The sequence below is a fragment of the Papio anubis genome, chromosome 1 (assembly GCF_008728515.1).
Source record: "Papio anubis isolate 15944 chromosome 1, Panubis1.0, whole genome shotgun sequence".
NCBI classification, from domain to species: domain Eukaryota; kingdom Metazoa; phylum Chordata; class Mammalia; order Primates; family Cercopithecidae; genus Papio; species Papio anubis.
The window spans coordinates 36,378,678-36,402,307 of NC_044976.1; the positions used below are offsets into that span (position 1 = coordinate 36,378,678).

The 23,630-nt window shown below is 45.0% G+C and overlaps 1 long non-coding RNA gene across 1 annotated transcript in view; it reads left to right on the forward strand.

The window, feature by feature from the left end:
- Nucleotides 1-23,227, forward strand: part of LOC103883730 — a 44,232-nt gene extending 21,005 nt beyond the window's left edge. Inside the window, exons 3-4 of the long non-coding RNA XR_002522716.2 lie at nt 7,718-7,848; nt 21,920-23,227. This is a non-coding gene — a long non-coding RNA (uncharacterized LOC103883730). The remainder of the gene's footprint in view (nt 1-7,717; nt 7,849-21,919) is intronic.
- Nucleotides 23,228-23,630: the final 403 nt, after the last annotated feature.

Consider the following 23,630-nt stretch of genomic DNA (forward strand, 5'->3'; position numbering starts at 1 on the left):
TATCCACCCATCCCCCAAGTCCTGTTGATTTTACACCCATGGTCTAAGCCTCCATCATCTCTTTCCTGGATTACTGTAAAGGGCTCCTAACTGCCTTTTTGCTTCTATTCCTTTTCCCTCCAATTCATTGTCCATACCAGAGCCATCGCGATCCTTTCCAAACACCAATCTGGTCACGTTCCTTCCCCTGTCTGAATCTCTTCACTGGCCTCCCATTGCGCTTACCAAGAAGATCGACACCTTTAATGTGTTCTTCAGACCACAGGATTCAGCCTTGCCTGCCTCTCCAGCCTCCTTTCACGGCAGTCTCCCCTTTGGCCTTTTACTTTCACTGACACATTCCTGTCCCTCTCCCCCATTGCAGAGCCTTGGCACCTGTTATACCATCTGCTCAGAATGTTCTTCCCCCACCCTCTCATTTTTGCCTGGTTAACTCCTACGTATGCTTCAGATGTCAGTTCAAATGTTACGTCCTTGGATTAGCATTTAAGCCAACTTATTCTTTATTTGCTCTCATAGAATGTGTTGCTTTCCTTCAGAATATTTATGTCAGTTTGTAATTATATACTAATTTGTTTGATTATATTATGAACACTTGTTTCTTCCACTAGAATGTAAGCTCTAGGACAGCAGGGGCCACGGCTTCCTTGTTATTCTTGTATTCCTAGCACATGCAATGTATATTTGCTGCATGAATGATTGAATGGTACCATAGTGGTTTCAGTGGCAGTGATAGTGACTGTGGCACTGAAGCAGTGATGGTAGATCCATTTCCATTTGTTTTGGGCTATTATTTACTCTTATTCTCACCTCTAGCTTCTGTGGCCTGAGAAATAGGAATTATCTCCAGATGCAAAAACAAAGACCCAGAGAGTAGACAAGACTCAGGGCCAGTGAGTGGCAGAGTCAGCTCCAGAATCTGCTCTCCAGATGCTGAGTAGAATTCCTTCTCAGACACCGTACTACTTTTTGGCCTGTACTCTGACAAAACAGATACCTCCTAAGGTCTCCAGTGTGGATGATTTGTGGGGTACTGATAGCAAAGTAGCATCTTTTACAAACAGACCTCCTACCTCTCTTCCTCTTTTTTCTCCTTTTCATTTTTCTCTTCTTTTTCCTCTTCTTTGATTAAAAAATCATTTTGTAAAATAAGGTCAGCACGGGAGAGACTTTTTGAAACGTTTGGGCTGTGGTCAGCCCAAAGAAACTAGATTGAGCACAGTTAGCCTAGTTAGCCCCACCTGTGGGGCTGGTGAGGACCCGTATGTAGGATTAAGGCAGAAAACCTCAGACTTCAGGAAATGTGCTAATGCCGATTATTGCTTGTTAAGGCTTTAGGGTTTGATGGCACTTATGTGGGTTGGGGGTAAGACTTCTCTTAGAAGGGAACGACATTTCCAATTTCAGTCATCCTGGGAGGAAGTGAATCCTGGAGCAGAAAATGAGGAGGTATGAGGTGGAATTTAGCTGGAGGGGACATTTTCCTCCTCTTTCTGGAGTCTTGGTTCAGTTTGTTCTGGATTCTGAGGCCTGGAGGTAACTAGAACATTGTATTAGTTAAGGCAAGGCCAGCTGCTATAACAGATAAACGTTTAACATCTTGGTATCTTAACAGAAAAAAGTTCATTTTTTGTCTCCAAAATAGATGTTCTGATAAGCGGTGGCTTTCTTCCAAGTGGCAATCAGGGACCCAGGCACCTTCCATTTTGTGGCTCTCCCATTCTTAATGGAGAGAGTTGCAAAGTCACTTAGAGGCAGAAAAACTAACCGGGGTCAGGTCTCAGTATAGCTTGAGCAAGTAAGTACAGACCCTGCTCCAAGAGGAAATACCTCATTCACCAAAATTGCCGAATGAGCTGCCAACATGTACCAGGAGGAACCAGGGGGCATCCATGTAGAGGTGGATCCCAGACTGGGGCGGGGTTGGGGGTGGAAATATAAGTCTAGATCAGGGAGTGTTTATTGATCTAGGAACCCTTGCCTGGGATTAAGGATTTAATGTCTGGCAAGGACACTTGGAATCACTGCTAAGATGCTGCCAGGATGTCTCCATGAAGCTTGGACCTGCAGTTAATTAGATGGAGGGATGCTGGAATTGCTGGTAGAGTATTGAGGAAGTAATCAGAAGACTTAGAGATGTGATGTGAGACTATGATACCCACTGACTATTTTTCTAGAAAAGTCCAGAGGATATTCCCCTCACTAAAGCAATAAGAAAGGCACTAGTTAGGGATATACAATATTATTGAGGAGCTCAGTAGTGGCTATCTTCTTCAGGCAGGATTGATGGCAAGAGATGCTGCACTGGAACTGAGCTCCTCAATGACAATGGGAATGATGGAATTTTAGAATAGCAGAGGCCAGGTGCCAGCGAGTAATAGAGGAAAGGTGGACTTGTTTGCCACATCATGCACTAGAGTCAAGTGGCAGCTAGAGGTCTTCACCCAAAGGATCTGTGCTGATAGCTAACAGATCATATTCCTAGGAACTGGACATATGGGCAGCCCACAAAGTATTATTTACCTTACATAACCAAAAAAGATCAAGAACAGGTGAGCAAAAAAGATCAAGGCCTATGGCAGCTTCCATAATAGAAAATAATGAATCTTTAGCCATTTTCCAGATCTGAGCCCCTTTTCAGACCCAGAGTCCATTGATTGAGGAGGAGGCCAAGTCCCCTTGAGGAAGGACTCTGCAAAGCCACTTCAAGTGTTTACAATAAACGTCTCCCCAGTCCTTCTCCAAAGAGACTTATAGCTATTTATCAGGGTGCCTGTACATGAGGAAAAGAGGGAGTAATAAGATTTTTTGAGAGCTGTGGAGTATGAGTCAGCCGGGAATGCAAATGCCACAATCGCCCCCATGTTAGAATTGGGCATATTGAGGGCAGATGATAAAGGAACCCTGGTTTAACTTTGTCTTACAGTGGGTCCAATAGATGCCTACACTGAAGCTTTGTTGATTTTCCTCATTTCTGAGTATGTAATTAGAATGGATATACTTAGTTGTTGACAAAACCTTCATATTGGTCCCAAGTTGAGGTCTTTAAAAATGCTCTTTAACTCTTTGGCCAATATATTAAATCCAAAGCAATTCTGTATCTTAGGTGGCATTGTAGAAATTAGCACTGCCACCAAAGGTTTAAAGGATTTAGGGGTTGGTTTTCCCCACCACATTCCCATTCAATTTATTGATAGGGACCTAAAAATCCAGATTGGTCAAGGATAATGACCAGTGGACCACCAAAACAAGGGGTAGCTCTGATTGTAGCTGCTGTGCTGGATATGGTATCTTTATTAGAACAGATCAACGTAGCCTCCAGCATTTGATACACGGTATTTGATCTTTTCAATTCACATCAGAAAAAAGGATTAGAAGCAGTTTGTATTCACACGGGAAGGATAGCAATATATATTCACTGTCTTGCCTCAAGGCTATGTTGATTTTCTTGCTCTTTGTCACAATATGGTCTAAAAGGACTTTGATTGTGTTGACATTCCAAAAACATCATGCTGGTCCACTACACTGATGGCATCATTCTCAACAAATCCAATGAAAAGGAAGTGGCAAGGAGTTGGATGCTGTAGTAAGAGACATGCATGTCAAGAGGACATAAAGCTTACAAAGATTCAGGGCTTGAAGCATTAATCAAGCGTTTAGAGGTATTGCTCCTTGAATCTCTCACCATAAAGAAAGAGGCATAGTTCTTGGTAGGCCTATTTGGAGTTTTGAGGTAGTTAATACTTATAGTTAGGAATAGTGTTCTAACCCATTTTTTGAGTTGCCCTGGAGGCTGCCAGCTTTGAATGGGTCTTAGATCAAAAGAGGACTCAGCAGCAAGCCTGGGCTGCAGTGTAAACTTCCCTATTTCTTGTGTCATATGCCCTGGTAAACCAATAGTGTTAGAAGTATCTGTAGTCTGACAAGCTTTATTAGGAGACTCACAGGGGAAGACCTTAGAGTTATAGAGCAAGGCTATGCCTTCTTCAGTAGAGAACTACTCAGTGCTTGAAAACCCCGCTCCTGGGGTGTTACTGGGCCCTAGCAGAGACTGAGCCCCTGACCATGGACCACTAAGTGATTGTATGGCCACAGCTGGCCATCATGAGCTAGGTATTATCATGTCTGAGTCACAAGGTTGGCTAGACATATTAGCAATCCATCATATGAAGGAAATGGTACATTTGAGTCAGATCTGAACAGGTTCAGAGGCTCAAGTAAGTGCATGAACGGGTGGGTTAGACTCCCATGTCATCTATCTTTGTTGAACCAACATCTTCCTCTCAGTTCACATATATCCTCTTGTCAGGAGATTCCTATGACCAGTTAATGGAGGAGGAAAAATCCTGGGTTGATTCAAACATGGGTCAGTTCAATATAGTGGTGACCCTAAAGTGCAGCATTGAGAGGAGATCTTTAGGCAGTACAGTTAGATCATTAACTTTTTGTGGTGAAAGGAGTGGTCTGACATGGGTATATACATAAAGTTTTGGGCAATGGCGAATTGCTTGGCTAATTGGTCAGGGGCCTGGAAGAAGCAAGATGAAATGATCAATGCTAAGGAGTCTGGGGATAAGGAACATGGATGGCCTTATAGGAATGGACACAAAATTTTATTCTTGTGTCTGATATTAATGCTCACCAGAAAGCATCCAATGTAGAAAAGGTATCAGACAACTAGAAGACAAGACTTGTCCATTGAGTGTCAACCAGCCTCTGTCCTCAGCTGTCCCATGTATGATGGCAGGGATGGAGGCTCTGCATAGGTTCAACAACATGGGCTTCCTCTCACCAAGGCAGATATAGCCAATGCAGCTGCTAAATGTGTGACTTGTCAACAGCAGGGCCCAACATTGAACCCTTAGCATGGTACTGAGCCTTATGGAGAATGACCAACAATTTGGTGGCAACTGCCTTTGGAAGAAGCAACAACTTGTCCTTACTGAGACTGACAAAACTCTGGACATGAGTTTGTCTTCCTTGCCCATGGTACCTATGCCAGCACCACTACCCAGGGGCTTACAGAGTGATTAGTGACATGGAATTCTACATAGCATCTTCTCAGATCCAGACCCCCCACTTTACAGCAAAGGAGATATGACAATGAACAAATGATGTTGGGATGCATTGGTCCTATTACATACCAAATTACTTGGAAGCTGCTGGCTTGATAGAATGTTATAATCATCCCTTAAAAACTCAGTTAAGGTGGCAGTTTGAGGAATGGTACTTGTAAGTCTAGAATTCTATTCTCCAGGATGCAGTGTATATGTTACACTAATGGCCATTGAGTAGTGTCATGTTACAATGGCTAGAATATATGGATCTAGGGATCAAGGGGTGAAAGTGGGATTCTGCCCTTTCACCATCATTTCCAGGGACCAACTTGGGGGAACTTGTGCTTCTTATCCTAGAATCTTAAGGCTCTGTGGATTTAGAGGTCTTGGTCCCAAGGGATGAGGCACTTTCACAAGGGAAATAGTAAGGATTCTATTGAACCTAAAACAAAGATTCCCACCAAGTTATTTTGGGTTCTTTATGCCAGTAGACCAGCATACAGAGAGAGGAGCTAGGTTTGCTGTTACATAATGGGGACAATGAGGAATATGTCTAGAACTTTTCTACCCTCCCTGTGAACTTTCCCCATTCCCTACTTTACTTGTGCCTCTTGGGAACGATCTCTTGCACCTAAGTTCATGTGAATATATGGCCAGAGCTATGCTTTTGAGAGAATACAAGAAGACAGTCAAATTTAAATTTTTGCTATAAGTGCAATGGAATTCATTGAAGGGTTTTAAGCAAGGGTGGCACATGATCAGATTTGTATTTTAAAAAGATCACCCTGGTGGCTGTGTGAAGAGTGAATTGGAAGGGTTGGAATGGATTTAGGAAGTTAGGTGACAGTTATAGTAGTTAAGACATAAGAAGGTGGTGATTTGGACTTGTGTGATGGTTGTGGTAGAGATGGAGAGAGAAGTTGGTGGACGCAGGATATTTTATAGTGAACAGAATCAATAGGACAAGAGTTCCCTTGATCTGTTTCAGATCAATTTGTTCAGAACTTTGCCTTAGTGCATGGACAGACGTTTGTCTGAGCACTCTTTGTCCCCTCTAAGGCCAGTCAGTGGCTCTAGGGCAAGTCCTGCTTAGGTCTCTTTCTGGCAGCTGCTTCCTGGGAGGAAAGGGCTATATGTATGAATTAAATAATTTTACCATTGAATATTGAAACTCCATCATGCTCAAGAACCCTGCGGTGAGACCTCTCTAGCTTAGCCTAATAGAGAGAGATGATTCTCTCTTTAGGATAGCAAAGACTCCAAGTTTCAGTTCTGTTTGAGCCACCCAGAGTGGTAACCCTGCAAAACTTTTGAGTCCCAAGGCTATGGCATTTAGTTGATTTTCACTGTGATGAAAGGCGTCAAGGACTGGTTTGTGGAAACACGATGGCGGCCCTTGAGATTCTCAGAGATATGCTTGTAGGGGAGGTGCAAGGAAGTAGAGTTGAAGACAACTCTTCAAAAGACTGGATTTCTTGTTATCAGTTAGTTGGGGGCTCCAAGTTCTCAGAGTAATGAGACTGCCTTGGTGGTCAGGGGCTAGTCACACCCAATGCATTTGGATTACAATGTTTATTATTTCATGGATCTCCTGGAATGATTTTGGCTACCCAGACAGTCTCCCCAGAGCCTGAATTCCCCATGGCCTGCAGAATATAATATCTAAAGATGGTGATAGTGGTGTCTCAGAATGACTGGGGCCTGGTGATTGGCCACTTGGGACTTAGTAGGGACTCAGTAGATGTGTGCTGGGTGGTGTGAGAGGTGGGGCAGAGCCTGATGATTCCCAGGATTCTAGCTTAGGTGACTGGGTGGTGGGACATTGAATTTAGTTTTGGATATACTGAGGAACATCCAGGGAGTAACGCTCAGCAGGCTGTGGAATGTATTTGTATTTCTAGTGTCTAGAATAATGCCTGGCATGGTAGGAACTCAGTGAATAATTGTTCATCTTAAATTCTTCTCTCCAATTCCCCCAGCGACATCCAAACTCAGTGACAGATCAGGAGAGTTGTTACAACTTTTTGTTTAGGATAATTGAATCTCTAGGTGAGGGGTGAATTGGTTAAGGTTGAAGACCTCTTGCTGATGAGCATGTCTTGGGGTAGTCTCCATACATCTCTTGACTCATTGAAGCCTTCTTTGGATATTCAAGGAGGTGAAAGATGAAGACCCACAGGCATCCTGGGACTTAGCTTTTTTGAATGAGGTGGATTGGGAGATGGGTGTGGAGAGGAAAGGCAATTCCTTCCTTCCAGATCAGGATTCTACTGTAATCTTTCTGATTGTAAAGGTTATAAGTATAAGCTTTGGAGTTGGATAACATGGGTTCAGTCTTCAATCCACCATTTTCTAGCTTTGTGACCTTGGGCAAGTTATTTAAGCTTCAGGCCTTATTTTCCACATTTGTAAAATAAAGATATTTATATAGTCCACCTCATAATGTTGTTGCGAGAATGAAATGTGATAAAGCATGTAAGATGCTTAGTTCAATGTTAGCATATAGAAAGTATTCAATAAATGCTACCAAAAATTCAATAATGCTACTAACCATTAAATAATCAATTGTAGTAATTGTTTTTATTTTTCCAGCAATATCATGCATTCTTTATACTTCTGATCTATGAAAAAGTGTCAATATTATTATTCCCATTTTACAGATGGAAAAAAGAAGCTTGGAGAAGAGGAAATGACTTTACCCAGCTAAGAATATGGCAGAGCTGAGCCAACTAGTCAAGTTTTCTGACCCCAAATCCTGTATTTCCCATGACTCATCTTGTGGAAGACTGAGGTATAATTGAGTAGGTTTATCTAGCCAAGTCCAATAGCAATGCCAAAAAGTGAAATTCAAGTTCTATGAGAGCAGACACACCTGCCAACTTAGCCAGGAAAGTGTGTGTCCCATGTGTGGGTATGTGTGGTTGTGTAGGAGGGTGAGGGTAAATTGGTGAAATATCTTCCCCAACTCTCCAAGCCCTCAGAAATTCCCAACTCACAGAAGAGCATATTTTCGAACACCTTTCTGAGACCATCTTACCCAGGTCCATCGTTTGAAAAGCCTTGTCCAACAAAGCTGAATTCAAATGAAAGAGAAAAGCATTCATTTTTTTCAAGGGTCTCTGTATCCTGTGTCCAACCTGAGCCAACCGAATAGCTCAAGGCCTGGGAGAAATCTGAGATTAGAATATCTAGATTTTAGTTCTGATTCTGCCACTCTATGATCTGAATAATTCCCTTTCTCTCCCAGGCCTCAGTTTCCCTGTCAGCACCACATGGGGACTGCTCCAGCCTGACACTCCATAACTCAAGGTTGCACCCACATCTCCTACCTTTGGGGGAAGGAGGGAAGGATTATGGGACAGTAGCATCAATCTCCTTCCTGGGATGGCTCCTCTGAGCTCTATAATTCTTGCCTATAGTGACCAGGGAATTTTCCTCTATTGATTGCTTTCTGTAATCGAGCTTAACAAATAGAACTTCCCTCAAATGATTCTTCCAACTAAACTGATAGAAAGCTAACCTTGTTATATTTATTGACAGAACATTGAAATAAATATTATAGGTCTAGAGGGAATGTTTCAGCTCATTGATTTTTTTAAGGAAATAATAAATGGAGCCTATTCCCTTTGGCATATTATGCTGGGAATAATCTGAAAAAATGCTTAGCTTGTTCAACACAGAGCTTAGAAACCCTCCTTCCACTCCCAGTGGAGCAGGGACCCTTTGCATAAATCTGCTTTGGCCCAGACAATCAATTTTCAATTTTAATTATTTTCAAAACTCGTTTATTATTTGCTTGTTCTGTGAGTTGGGAGCTTTGCTTTTTAGTGAATATGCAGCCAGAGTGGTCAGAGCTCCGGCTTGGACGGGGAATGCATGGGATTTCTTAGTTCTACCCACCAGAGAGGAAAACTCACTATCCCTCTTTCCAGGGACATTTGTTCTAGAACAGAGTCTGCAAACTATGGCCTATGTACCAAATCCAGCTCACTGCCTATTTTTGTAAATAAAGTTTTATTGGAAAACATCCACGCCCATTCGTTTGCATGTCATCTGTGACTGCTTTCTTTTTCTTTTTCTTTATTTTTGAGATGGAGTCTTGCTCTGTCACCCAGGCTGGAGTGCAATGGTGTGATCTTGGCTCACTGCAACCTCTGCCTCCTAGGTTCAAACAATTCTCCCTGCCTAGCCTATCGAGTATCTGGGATTACAGGCACCCTCCATCATGACCAGCTAATTTTTGTATTTTTGTAGAGATGGATTTCACCATGTTGACCAGGCTGGTCTTGAACTCCTGACCTCAGGTGATCCCCCTGCCTCGGCCTCCCGAAGTGCTGGGATTACAGGCATCAGCCACCGCACCCGGCCAACTACTTTATAGTACAAAGGCAGAAGTGAGTAGTTGCAATAGAAACCATAAGGCCCACAAAGCCAAAATATCTACTACTTGGTTCTGTGTAGGAAAATTTGCCCACCTCTATTCTAGGGTGTCTTCTCTCTTGCCCTTTTAAATGAGGCCAGCATCCTTCATCTACTAACTCTGGGGCTCCCTGGACTGAGTGGCTACTATAATAACAGTAGCCAAAGCCTACATAGTGCCCTTCTAGGTACCCAGCACTATCCGAAGAGTATTACATTTATTAATTGTCTTTTTATCCTCACAGCCCTTTGAGGTAGGGCGATTATTAGCACTATTTTAAAAATGTGGAAACTGAGGCACAGAAAAGTTAAGTATCTCATCTAAGGTCACACAGGTAGAAAATAGCAGAGCTGGGATATAAATCCAGGCTGACTGGTTTCAGAGATAGTGTCAGAGATGGCAGGTTCTCAGGGAAGGTCTAGATCAATGTCCCCAAAGAGCAGATGGAGAAACTGAGGCCCAAAGGGCGGTCACACAGCTGGTGGTACAGCTGGAAGTAGAATCCAGATAAAGGTTCCAGGGCCAGGTCTTTTTGTTGTTATTATTACATTGTTTTACTCAGCTTCTTTTTATCAGAGCCATGCAGGGGGATCCAAAGACCATTAAAGCTGAGCCCATATCACCCACATCTCCCATCCCACCAAAGATTTGAAAGACATATTATCTACTACATCACTCAATGCATTTCTTTCTCACAGTCATTTCTTCTTTTACTCTCCTAGGTTGGTGGAGGAATTTGGTACCTGGCTCAAGGGTTTCTTTTTTTGGGCAGTTTCAACATTCATTCATACCATATATGCTGCTGAGGTCCTAGAACACACTATATTTGGTGATTTGTATGGTCATTATCAGCCCTTTAGGAAAGAAGTTAAACCACGTTATAGACTAGCATACAATCAAAAGTTTGGGCTACAGAGATGGCAGTCTTTCCCAATTAAAAAAAAAATCACTCTTTGATCACTTGTCCTCCCTGCCTATCACCATGTCTTTGACTTTCCATTCACAGCCAGACTGACTAGATGAGTTTCTACTCCATGACTGTGTCCATGTCCTTCCCTCCTATTCACTCCTCAACCCACTCCAATCTGGTGTCCATCCAGAGGCCACCATGGAGACTGTTCCAAGAAGGTCCCTAGTGGTCCCCAAATGGGAAGGTCAGTACTTTCCAGTTGTATCTTCAGACTTTCTCCTGCCTTTTGAAACTGTTGAGCCCTCCCCTCTCCTTGAAAGGTTTGCCCCCTAGCAACACTCCTTCTGCTCTTCCATCTCTCCAGGCATGCCTTCTCAGGAGCCTTTTCTGGTTCTGCTCCACCTGTCTTGTTCAATTTTGGGTTGTCTTGGGTTGCATCTTAGACCCTCCTCTTACCGCATGTAGGATCAAGCCATAGCTCCAGTCATTTACCGCTTATTCCCCCAGGATTTTCTCAGATCTCAACCAGCATCCTAAATCTTTTCCTCAAAGTACAACCAGACGTCATCTGGAAGTAGCTCAGGTACTTTGAAAATCAACTTTTCAAAACTGAATTCATTATTGCCCCTCCCCATACATGACCAATATTGATGACTTATTTCACCACCTACCAAGCTGTTTAAGCCTGAGGCTCCTGCTCTCCCATCTCCTCTTTAGAATTGGCCCTATTGATTCTGGTTCTTAAATCCCTCTCACATTTATTCCTTCCATTTCACTCTTGATGCAACTGCCTTACTTTATGTACCTGTCATCTCTCACCTGGATAATTAATTAGTTAATTAATTTAACAACTATTTATTGCATATTACTATGTGCCACTCTCTCGGGGAAATGGTATTGAACAAGACAAGACATTGGCTCAGCTCTCGTGGGCTCAGATTCTTAGTACAGAGAGAGCTTTAATAGATAAAACACTTAGATAAGATAATTTTAGATAATGTTAGTCCTGTGAAGAAAGTAAAATTGGATAATGTGAGTGAAAGTGACTGGAGGCAAACTCCTCTAGATTGAAGGTCAGGAAGGGCTGTCTGGGGAGGTGACATTTGAGCTGAGATCCAGAAGGAGCAGCCATGCAAAGATGGGTGAAAGAGCATTCCAAGCAGAGGGAACAGCTGGTGAGGAGGACTTGAGGTGGGAATTAGCTTGGCTGGGTTCAAGGAACAGAAAAAGGCTGTTGGAGCTGGGGTGTAGTGTGTATGGAGAAGACCAGCAGGAAGTGCATTTCAAGAGGCAAGTAAAGGCCACAACATACTGGACCCTGTAAGCCATGGTAGATAATTTAGATTGTATTCTGAGGGTAATGAGAAGCCTTTGAGAGGATTTTAAGCAGATGAGTTCTGATTTACATTTTAGAAGGCTTGGGCTGGGCACAGTGGTTTACACCTGTAATTCCAGCACTTTGGAAGGCCAAGGCGGGTGGATCACTTGAGGCCAGGAGTTTGAGACCAGGCTGGCCAACAAGTTGAAATCCCGTATCTACTAAAAATACAAAAATTTAGCCTGGCAGGGTGGCATGTGCCAGCTACTCGGAGGCTGAGGCAGCAGAATCACTAGAACCCGGGAGGCAGAGATTGCAGTGAGCTGAGATCCTGCCACTACACTCCAGCCTGGGTGACAGAATGAGACTCTATCTCAATTTAAAAAAAAGAAAAGAAAACAAACCCCAAAAAAGCTTGTACTATGTGCTGAGAGTGGGTTGCATGAGGTCAAGTGCAGAGGCAGGGAGACAGGGGCCACTGTAGTTGTGTGGCTAGAATGAAGTTGTGAAACTAGGACAGGAAGGGATGTGGTGGGGTCAGGATTTGTTTTGGAGGTGATGCCATCAGTCTGTGGATGGACCGAATGGTGGGGTGTGAGAGAAACAGGAGGCAAGGATGTCTCCTCAAGACCTTACCCTTCTCCTTCCCTATGAAAAGAAAAAAGAGCAAGCCCTGAACAAGAATTCCATCTCTTTCCCCCTCTCCTGCACTGACACCCTGGCACAGAAAGGTTCTGGCACCACACTTGTCTTGCCCAGAGGCATCCTGGCTTGGGGTTGAACCTGGGGTGGGCCGCATCGTGAACTGAGCCGTCGGGGAGAGAGTTGGGTCATCCTCCCACTCCCAAGTGCTCCTTGTCCTTAGAGCTAAAGCCCTCATCCTGGCCGCCCTGTGTTAGCCAGGAGATGCTCCCACATGGAGACGTAGATTCCCTGACACTGCCTGGAAGGCTGAAAGTCATACGATCACCTATAGGCTCCGCCCCACCCCAGCCTGGCCGAGCTCCAGATGCCTCCAGGCAGTGGCTAGAGCAGTGGGCACGAGTCCCACATGGGCTGCTTTTCAGCTATGTGACCTTGGGTAAATCATTTCACCTCTCTGGGCTTCACTTTCTTCATCGTATATTGGGGCAAATTAATTCTATCCCACTGGGTTATGGCAGGATGGAAAGGCCTTGACTTCTGACTCCATTTTGGGCTTTGGAGACTTTGGGTGCTAGAATTCTCCTCTCTGGTCTGTTGGGAAGGATGAATTTGTGTCTCTGGAGGCTTTAGGGGAAAAGAAGAACTTTGTTTTAGTTTTGCAGAAGCAGGTGAATCCTCCATGAGGGATGGTGGGAATGGAGTGAGGAGGGTAGTTTCCTAGGATTCTCTAGATATGCCTTTTCCTGATTCTGATATTCTGGAAACACTGAAGCCATGTTTTCACCCTTAATGATCAACCTTTGCAAGTGGAGATCAAGGGTAGTAATATGTTCAGGGACCAGGCAGGGCATGAGTGAAGTGGGCTTTGTGGGGGCTGCAGTCAGCATGAGTGTTCATGCTCCATCCCAAGGGAGTCAGGGGAGGAAGAGTAGCCACTGCTTAGCTCCAGCCGATTGTTGACGTTTGGGAAGTTGAACCTGGTGTTGCCAGGTCTTCTGAGTTTTCAAGAGAAGTCAGAAATCTGCAATTTTATGTGAGATCTCCTGATTTTTAAATGTTGGCAACTAAGTAAATTAAACAAAAATACCGATGTGGGACAAACAAGAGTTCCAGGATGCATTTGGCCCACAGGTGGCCAGTTTGTGAAGCCTGATATAGAGTCACCGAGGAATAATTAGGGTCTAACAGTAGCCAGGTGCAAGAGAATGCTCACAGAGAGCCAGCTCACAGAGAATGCAAATATAAAGCACTAGGAAACACTGACAACTTCATGTTCATGTATCCTGACCGGAAATACTTTGTTCACATCTGTAGAAGATGGAAAGGCTTGTGACTTTTCATTTTCACTAAATACTGAACAATAACCAGTGTCCCTGTTAGCATTGGTTAATCAGTTGATGGCTGAACACAAAGTGTGTTATACCTATTCATATATATATATATGCATATCCATTTATTCACACAAGCTCCTTTCAACAAGCTCCTATAATTACAGTGTAAGACACAACTTCGGCTCTGCGTCAGGTTAAAAATTACTTGAAATGATAGGCAGGATAAAGTAAGTGCTCTAAGAGTTACAGGCAAAGGGCTGTGGAAGTGAGGCAGAAAGGTAATATTGATTACCTTTAGGGGACTTGGGGATGGCTTCAGAGAGGAGATGACATTTAACTTGAGCTTTGAAAGATGAGTGAGGGGAGTGGGGAGGAAGTAGATTTCTGTTAGGATTCTTGTCTGCCAGCAACAGAACTAACCCAGCACCACCAATTGTGATGGTTATTTTGATGTGTCATCTCTACTGACCACAGGATGCCCAGATATCTGGTTAACATTATTTCTGGGTGTGTCTGAGAGAGTATTTCCTGAGGAGATTAGTATTTGCATTGGTGGACAGAGTAGAGCAGAGCACCCTTCCCAGTGTGGGTGGGCCTCATCTCATCTGCTGAGGGCCTGAGTAGAACGAAAAGGCAGAGGAAGGCTGAGTTGGCTGTCGCTGCCCATCTGCTTGAGCAGAGACATCGGTCTTCTCATGCTGTTGGATGGGACTTCATTGGCACTCCTGGTTCTCAGGCTTGTCGACTCGGTCTGGAATTTACACCACTGGCTTTCCTGGGTCTCCAGTTTGCAGATGGCTGATTGTGGGGTGTTTTCACCCTCCATAGAACCCTGATTAATACAGTACTTAACAGGAGGCTAGGAACTCACACCTGTGAAAGGCCGGGATCGAGGAAGCCTTGGCAGTCTGGATTCAGGAAGCAGGAAGCTGAGAAACTGGTTCTCAGCAGGATCTGGCTCTGCCTCCAAATGGCTGTGATCCTTGCGCCTTTGCTCAGGATTCAGCTTCCCAGGAGACAGTGACTGGCTGGCTGACTTTAGGTCCTGTCTTCCCCAATCCCTGCAGACAGGTGAAGGCTAGAACCCTCTTTATGTGCATGGTTGGTGCGGAATAGCGGACAGTAGACACAGGAATTACCCTTCTGCCAAAGCTCTATGCAACGGTGGTTATTTCCAACCAGTGCTCACTAGTGAGGAGGGCACCCCTGCTTTTCCAGATGGAGCAGTTAGTGCTGTGATGGTACAGCACAGGGCCTCGAGAGGACTCCAGGCTCTGTGAGGCGAGGAGATGTGTGGCAGAGGCTGAGTGGGGAGGCCTTACTGACCTGGTGTTGCCACTGGAACCCGTCACCGCATGCTTCTGCCTCTGAACCACACTAAGATATACACTACAGTCAGGAATACAGTGACTTCCTTTGTTTTACTGGACAAGGGACCCTGTTCCTGTCTCAGGTTTTATTCCTCCTTATCAACTACCAAGAAATAATGGCTTATTTATTAAAGAGAAGCACCTTTTAGTTCCACTTATTAAAAGAACGAACAAAACGGAAAAGTAATTTAATTAGTTTTGGAAACAATCTAAATATGTAGTAATAAGAGGTTGATTAAATAAATTTCAGTACATATAATAGAATTAATCTGTCAAGGTTGCAAAGCAGCTTGGCTATTTCAACCCTATTAAACAATCATATCAAACACACAGACCACACACACACACACGCGCGCACACACACACGCACGCGCACACACACACACACACACACGCGCATGCGCACACACACACACACGCGCACACACACACACACATTCAGAAAAATGACTGGAAGGATGTACATCAAGATGCTAATGGTGATTACCTCTGTGTAGTAGGATTCTGGGTGAATTTTATTTTCTTCTCTTTGCTTATTTTACCTTTCTATAGTTGCTTTTCTTTTTTTTTTTTTGAGACGGAGTCTCACTCTTGTTGCCCAGGCTGGAGTGCAAAGGAGCGATTTTGGCTCACTGCAACCTCTGTCTCCCGGGTTCAAGCAGTTCTCCTGCCTCAGCTTCCCGAGTAGCTGGGATTACAGGCATCCACCACCACACCTGGCTAGTTTTGTATTTTTAGTAGAGACAGGGTTTCTCCATGTTGGTCAGGCTGGTCTCAAACTCCCGACTTTGGGTTATCTGACCACCTCGGCCTCCCAAAGTGCTGGGATTACAGGCGTGAGCCACCACGCCTGGTCACCTTTCTATAGTTTCTGTAATAAACATGAGCTACTTTCCAATCAGAAAAAAGGTTATCTTAGAAAAATAAATTTGTCATTACATTGATGAATAGAATCATCATGACAGTCGGAATAGACCAGTCTTTTAATACCAGTCATGAAAATCAGCTGAGCATATACTAAGTGATGTGTAACACAGACCCTGAACAAAACCAAGAATGTGGCTGAGAAATGGGTTGAAAGACATTTACATTGTCCCCAGATTGCCTTTCCCTCTCCCCACCCTACTAGGGACAGCCATCTGCTTGACACCTCCTCTGGGGTGTGGGAGGCCGAGTCACTGCTCCATCCATGCAAGGCCTGTGGTTTTGTCTTGCTTAGTGATTTTGCCCATGAGATTTAGAACACTTTCACCATAATATTTATTCAGTTTTATGGCTTTAAATATAACACTAACTCCTAATAATCAATATTGATTTAACTATAATATCTTATTTATAGACAGAGTCCTCTGGTTTGCATATGGGCTCAAACTGTAATGCAATAGAAATAAGCCACTCACTGCCCTGGCCCTGGGCCACCAATGAAGAGACTATCAGGCCCTGATGGATGACTCGGAGGCCCAGAGTTTGGGTTTCTGATGCCCACTTCTCCCTACCCCCTCCCAAATGGCTGCTTCGGGCAAGGCAGAAAACCACAGAGCCATCCTGGGACTGAGAATGCCTTTTCACCTCATGCAACATAATTGTCATTCTTAAGGAGACAAGCTTTCCACCTGCCTTACTGGAGGGCAGTTATAACCAGTAGAAATGCTAATAGAAACAGGACTCCGAGGTAAAGAGAAATAGCTAGAAGTACAAAGGCTTAAGGATATGGCTTAAGAAAATAGAGACTTGCCTCCAACTTACCCAAAGTGGGCCTGACTGTGATGGTGTGGATTTCTAGAGATATTATTTTGCTATAATTAGTGTTGAAGAGGTGTCCAGGCAGCAAGGCCCCTCGTAGGGGTGGCCACTGGCCTGGCCACCATGATCCTGTGTGATTAAGATCTACGAGGAAGGGTAGAAGAAGCCAGAACCGTTTAGCCTGGAAAAGAGAAGACTCACAGAGACTGGTGATGCTTGCCTAAGACTAAGAGGTTAAGGAGATGGCCATCTCTTGTTTACCAATGAGCTATGCCTTCCATTGATCAGCATAGTGTTCATTGCTCAGAACATTCCCCCTCCCCTTGAAGTTTCTGGGAATTTCCACTCGTATTTGGTGAGCGTGGTGGGGATTTGTTATTTAGCTCCCTGTACCCTCCCTTGCAACATGCACACACCAACATCCATTCACCCTTGCCTGGAAACAGCTCTAGATTCCACAAGGAGAGTCTATAGTCCAGGCCTCCCCAGTCAGAACATCTCTTCTCCTTGATTGCAAATTCATTCATGGTGAATCCCAGGACTTTGGGAGGAGCTACCAGAAAACAGTGTGGTTGTCTTTCATATACTTGAACCTGAGAGCATGTGGTGGCTGAAGCTCCTGAAGCCACCTTGATAATTAGGTTGTGCTTGAGAAAAAAACCAACATAAAATAGATGAATTGAGAGATATCTTGCAAGAGACACATACTATTTCTTCTGTACCCACAACCCTCCCACCCCTACTCCATACAGTACTAGGGAGCACATGACCTTCTTTCTTGATCACAAATGATTTTACCAGGGGGGAGCACCTAGCTCCACTTGACCAATCAGATTTATTCTTTTAGCACTTGGAACTGAGACACAGGGACTAAATCAGTAAGATGGTATTGGGCACTAGAATGGAATAGTCATGTAGAGCTGGGGCCAAAGTAGATGCTCCTGCTCCTGGGACACACTCCCCTTCACATGAAAGTCAGTTATGGGGGAATGCAGAGAAACAGACATAATAAATATATTAATAATGTTTTGGTTGCCTCTTGCTGTATAACAGACCAGCCCAAAACGTAGTGGCTTATAACAACAATTAATTATTATCTCTCATGTTCTGTGGGTTGACTAGAATTGGCTAGGTCCTTCTCATTTGGGGTCACTCATACTGTTTCAATCAGACTATAGCTGGGGTTGGTGTCATCTGCAAGCCCAGCTGGGATGGATGCCAATCATAGCAATTGACACTGTCTATAGACAGGGAACTCTGCTAGGGCTGTTTGCAGAGTAGCTACAAATGGCCTCTCCATGTGGCTTGGGCTTCTTACTGCATGGTAGTTGGGTTCTAAGTGTAAGTGTCCTAAGAGCAAGTGTCTAAAGAGTAGGGGAGCAGAAATGGCCAGTCTTCTTAAGGGCTAGCCCTGGAACTGACATAATGTCAATTCTACCCTATTCTGTTGGTTCAAGCAGTCATAGTCTACCCTAGACTTAAGGGGTGGGAACAATAGACTCCACCTCTCGATGGGGAAAATGGCAGTGGTACAGGCAGGGAAGGAATTGATGGTGGTTGTCTTGGACCTAAGCTAGCATAAATAATAATGATTTCTAACGGTAACTGGCGAAGCTTGTTAACAATTGTGCAAAGCACTATTCTAAGTGCTTTATATACACCATTTCCTTTAATCTTTAGAACAATTTTATTATTACACATTTTACAGTTGAGGACTTTGACACATGGAGAGGATGAAATAAGATATGGAGGATATTGTAGTGTCAAGGAGCCGAATTAGGCCGGGCGCGGTGGCTTACGCCTGTGATCCCAGCACTTTGGGAGGCCGAGGCGGGTGGATCACTTGAGGTCAGGAGTTCGAGACCAGCCTGGTCAACATGGTAAAACCCCGTCTTTACTAAAAATAAAGAAAAAATAGCCAGGCATGATGGCAGGTGCCTGTAGTCACAGCTACTTGGGAGGCTGAGGCATAGGAATCACTTGAACCTGGGAGGCAGAGGTTGCAGTGGGTTGAGTTTATGCCACTGTACTCCAGCCTGGATGACAGAGTGAGACTCTGTCTCAGAAAAAAAAAAAAAAAAAAAGAACTGACTAAACTAAAAAAGGTTTAGTAAGATGAGAAGAAACTCAGTGATGGAAAACCCCTAGAAATTTGCCCAATCCAACCCCTTCATTATGCAAGGAAACCCATACCTAGAGAAGGCAAGAGGCTTTTCAGTACCACCGAGCTGCTAAAAAAGGTTTAAATGATATGCCCATTTATTTTCTCACTTAAGAGGGACATGAGAAGATGGGGCAAATCCAGGAAAGCTGTAGCTGGTGGTTCAAGTCTCATCAAGTTTCTTGTCAGCTTTTCATTTTACTACCCTCAGAATGTGAGTGATCTCATCTTGGTCAGCCAACTGTAGCAGGTGATCTCAGAGCTACTCACGGATGATTGGAGCAGGGGGAAACACCCACCAATCTGGACCAATCACATGGAAACAACCTCAAGTGGCCACATCTAAGGCTGGAAGGGAAGGATAAGCTTCTCCATGTGTCTCCTTCTTCCACTAAGCTCCATACAGACTTTTCCTTCTATGTCATTGCCCAGAACTGGAATACACCAATCACTGACAAAGGAGACTAGGATTATCAAGGCTGGTTTAGATGAGTCATGATGCTCCCTTGGGCTCGTCTCTTTATAGCCTGATATCTGAGCAAACTCTGCATTCTGTTAGCAAGGAAGAAGGATGGGGTATAGCTATTGAATAGTTAGCCAACATTTTCTGCCACATGCAGCTTTAAGAGGTAAAGAGAATGGCATCTGTTCCTGAGGTTTCAAATCCACTTCTGGGCTCCTGTGGGCTAGATGCGCTGTTTCCTGTCCTTGAGTGTCTGTGAAATTGCCTGTGATATCCTGACAATTAATTATCATTTACTTAAGCTAACTTGAGTGGGTTTCCATTCCTTGCAACCAAGTATGTCGTGCCTAAGAAAACCACTGAGACACTTCTTGACGCTTTTGTTTCATAATTTTCTTGAATAGGCTTTTCTAGAGTGTTTTATAATTGATTAGAGTGCTTGCGCTTGTGTGGCACTGTACTTGCATTCAGGAGACCTGAGACCTAACCTTGGGTTTGCATGCTTGCTACCATTACTTCTAGAAACCATGGTGAGCATTGCTGGTTAACTACAGCATTCCTTCCCACTGAACCCAGATATGGCCCTAGAATTCTTAATACGATGCTCAAAGCCAGCCAACTGGTCAGAGTTGGTATATGAGATGAAATCCATTTTCCATTTGCATCTCTAAGTAGCTTGGTGGTACTGAAAACCCTCTTCCCTTCTCTAGTTATGGGTTTCTCTGTGTAATGAAGGGGTTAGATTGGGTGCCTTCTAGGGGTTTTCCATCGCTGAATTTCTTCTCATCTTACTAACCTAAGTTCCATTTTCCAGGCTTGACATAGTCCATGGTTTCTGTTCACACCACAGGGAGCCCAGAAAGTGAAATGGCATGATCCTGGGTGTAGGTAGTAGATGTAGACTGGTCATGTTCCGGTGATTAGGGATGCTTCACCTCTTCACAGGATTCTGGAGGAGCTCTGGTCTCCATGTGGTGACTCTGGAGCTCCCATTCCCTTAGTGTCACTGAGACAGTGACACATAGACAGCTGGATTCTGTCACTTTATGAAAATCCTATGGGCAGTGTAGAGCTGTGGTTAAGATCACAGCCTTGGGCTGAGAAAGACCGAGGTTCAAGGCCTGTCTCTGTTTCTTCCCGCGTGTATGACTTTAGGATGGTTATCCAACCACTCTAGGCCTCAGTTTCCTCATCTGCAAAATGAAAATCACACTACCTTTATTGTAGTAAAGACAAAATAAGATTATGTGTGCAAAGTCATCAGTCAAGTGCCCGGTACACAGGAAGTATTAAACACGTGGTAGCTATTATTGTTATGCCATTTGGGGACATTTTTCATGTCGTTGGGGTGGTACCACCCCTTTCCTGATATAGAGCCCAAGAAGGTCTCTTGGCCTGAGTCTGGGGCAGGCGAGAGGGAGGGAGGACAGGCAGTCTCTCCCAGGGTGGTTGGGGCAGCCCATGACCTGCGATTCTGGTCCCCCACTGAGCCGATCCCACTGTGACCCGTATTTTATGCAACGCTGGCAGATGGGGCTCATTTGGAGGACAGTGGCTGGGAGCTGGGGTCAGCGAGGGGACTGCAAATATTGTCCCGTGAGGCAGAGCTGAGGCAGCTTAGCCTGGAGATGCATGCAGGGTCTGTTTCCTTCCTCACACACTGAAAGGCTGTTATGGGCAGAGAGCGGATGCTGGCGGTAGCTCCGGAGAGGAGGGAGGGAAGTGCCGAAGGTGTCCTGTGACAGTGCCGCCTCTGCTGCTCACAGCTTGCCCAGCGGGGCTCTGCACCCCTCTGTCCCCTTCTCACTTCACACTGGTGGCTCTCATGAGGCGCTCTCTAAATACGCCAGTTCCCAAACACCAGGAAAACACGGCCAGTTCAGTAGATCACAGTGGCGGTGGTGTGTGTGTTAATGGGGCGCAAAATCCCCATCTCCTTCCCTGCCCCCCTTTTTCCTTGAGTTATTTGAGTAGGTTTTGCTTTCTTAAAATCCAATGACCCACAAATTGGAGGTGCCTGGACACCCTTAGCCCCAACATGGGGACCTTAGTCCCTCCTAAGCTGGCATCATGGCAGCTGAGGGTTGATATACCCAGCCCCTGGCTCTGACCTCAGTTCCTTTGTGGCCCTGGCCATGCCAGCCACACCTACTGGCGAGGACGAAGCCTCCATCATCTCTTTGTGTGGTGTTGTTTGGAGGCTGACTGTCTGCACCACAGGGGTCATGTGCATCCCCCTCCCCACCTAGGGGGCATCAAGAGGCTCTTGGGGTGCCCTGCCACCTCTGGCTACCCATGCCCTGGGTGATGGGGGACAGCCCAGGGGAAGCAGGCCACTTGCTCAGGACCCTAGACTCTCAGCACGGCACTCCTGATACCCGGGAGCGTTCAGGAGGCACTGACAGTTGTTGGTGGGGGGTTGGGGGGGTAGAGGGAGAGGGAAATACATTTTTAAAGATAACCTGGAGGCAAATATAATATTTATACTTATTTATCCTCAGAGCTGACTCGCAAGGCCCCAGACATGTCTAATGAGCAGGAATTGCAAAATGGCCACGAGTCCTACTTGTTTGCCTTCGCAGAGTCTCTGAGCAGTCACATGGACCCAGATTTTTCAACTGTGTGACCGCTGCAGGCAAAACGGCTGTAAGGAACACCAGGACGTGCGGCAAGTACCCGACTCCCAGAGGCATCGAGCCACAAAACTGCCAACCCAGGAAAATGAGGCGCTCCCTTCCACCCCTCTCTTGGCAGAACACAGAGCATTTGCACTTACACACGTGTGCCCTCACTTCGTGTCCGACACATGTGTCCACACACGCAGGCACACAGAGACTCTCATGTGTCCTCATGGTCTCCCTCATAGGGCTGCAGGCATACCCTTGTCCAGATTCATACACACTCCCCTGTCTACTCAGACATGTGGTCCACGGGGACAGGATGCTCCCTGGCTAAGGGCTGGTTCTGGATGGGGGCTCTTCCCTGCTTCGCTCACTCTGGATGGGGGCTCTTCCCTGCTTTGCTCACTCTGGACACCAATGACTGTAAACACTATGTGAAGGGGCTTCCTGTGCAGAAAGTCAACAACAGAATTAATTGAGACCAGCGCAATCTGCTCTGGAACGAGAATGACATACAGTTTACTATATGGTTAACTCAAGCATCTAGGCATAGTGTCTATATGCATAGTTATATAAATACATATACAAACATGTATGTATACATAGAAATAGAAAAATGTATGGTTAAAGCAAATGTACAAAAATATACACACGCTGCAGAATTGGACCTCACACTAACTTCTAGATCTTCCTCCTGCAGAGTGATGAAGGCCTATCACTGGTGGGGCTGCGTGTATCCTGGCTCCCCAGATTGGGTCAGGTCTGGTGTTTTAAGGTTGTGAAGTCACAGGTGTTCCTTTTCTTCACAGCACTTGTTACAGTTGTTATTCTACCTCTACCTATGACAATGGCTCTCCCACACCGTGTTGCACCGGTCTGTAAGCTCCAGAAGGGTAGGGCCATATCTCTGTGCTTACCCTTATAATTCAATGCCCAGCACACAGCAGGTCCTCAGTACATAGATGGCTGAAAGAAGGCATGGCCCTTTCTTCTGTTGTGTTTTCTTTCTGTGTCCCATGGCAATCCAATCGCACACATTGGCACCAGGAGGGTCACTTCTTTTAATGCTAACAGCATCGAATTCCAGGGCTTGGTCCGAAAAGTGCAAATTTCTTTCTTTTTTCTTTTTCTTTTTCTTTTTTCTTTCTTTTTTTTTTGAGATGGAGTCTCGCTCTGTCACCCAGGCTGGAGTGCAGTGGCGCGATCTCGGCTCACTGCAAGCTCCACCTCCCAGGTTCACGCCATTCTCCTGCCTCAGCCTCCCAAGTAGCTGGGACTACAGGTGCCTGCCACCATGCCCGGCTAATTTTTTGTATTTTTTAGTAGAGACGGGGTTTCACTGTTTTAGCCAGGATGGTCTCCATCTCCTGACCTCGTGATCTGCCCGCCTCAGCCTCCCAAAGTGCTGGGATTACAGGCATGAGTCGCCACACCCAGCTGCAAATTTCAAATACACCACCAGTGCTAACTGTATTTCTAAGGAGGTGATTTTTTCTCCTTTGTGCCACTGGCAGCCTGTTCTTTTTGTTTTGTTTTGTTTTGTTTTGTTTGTTTTGTTTTGTTTTTTTGGGACAGAATTTCGCTCTTGTTG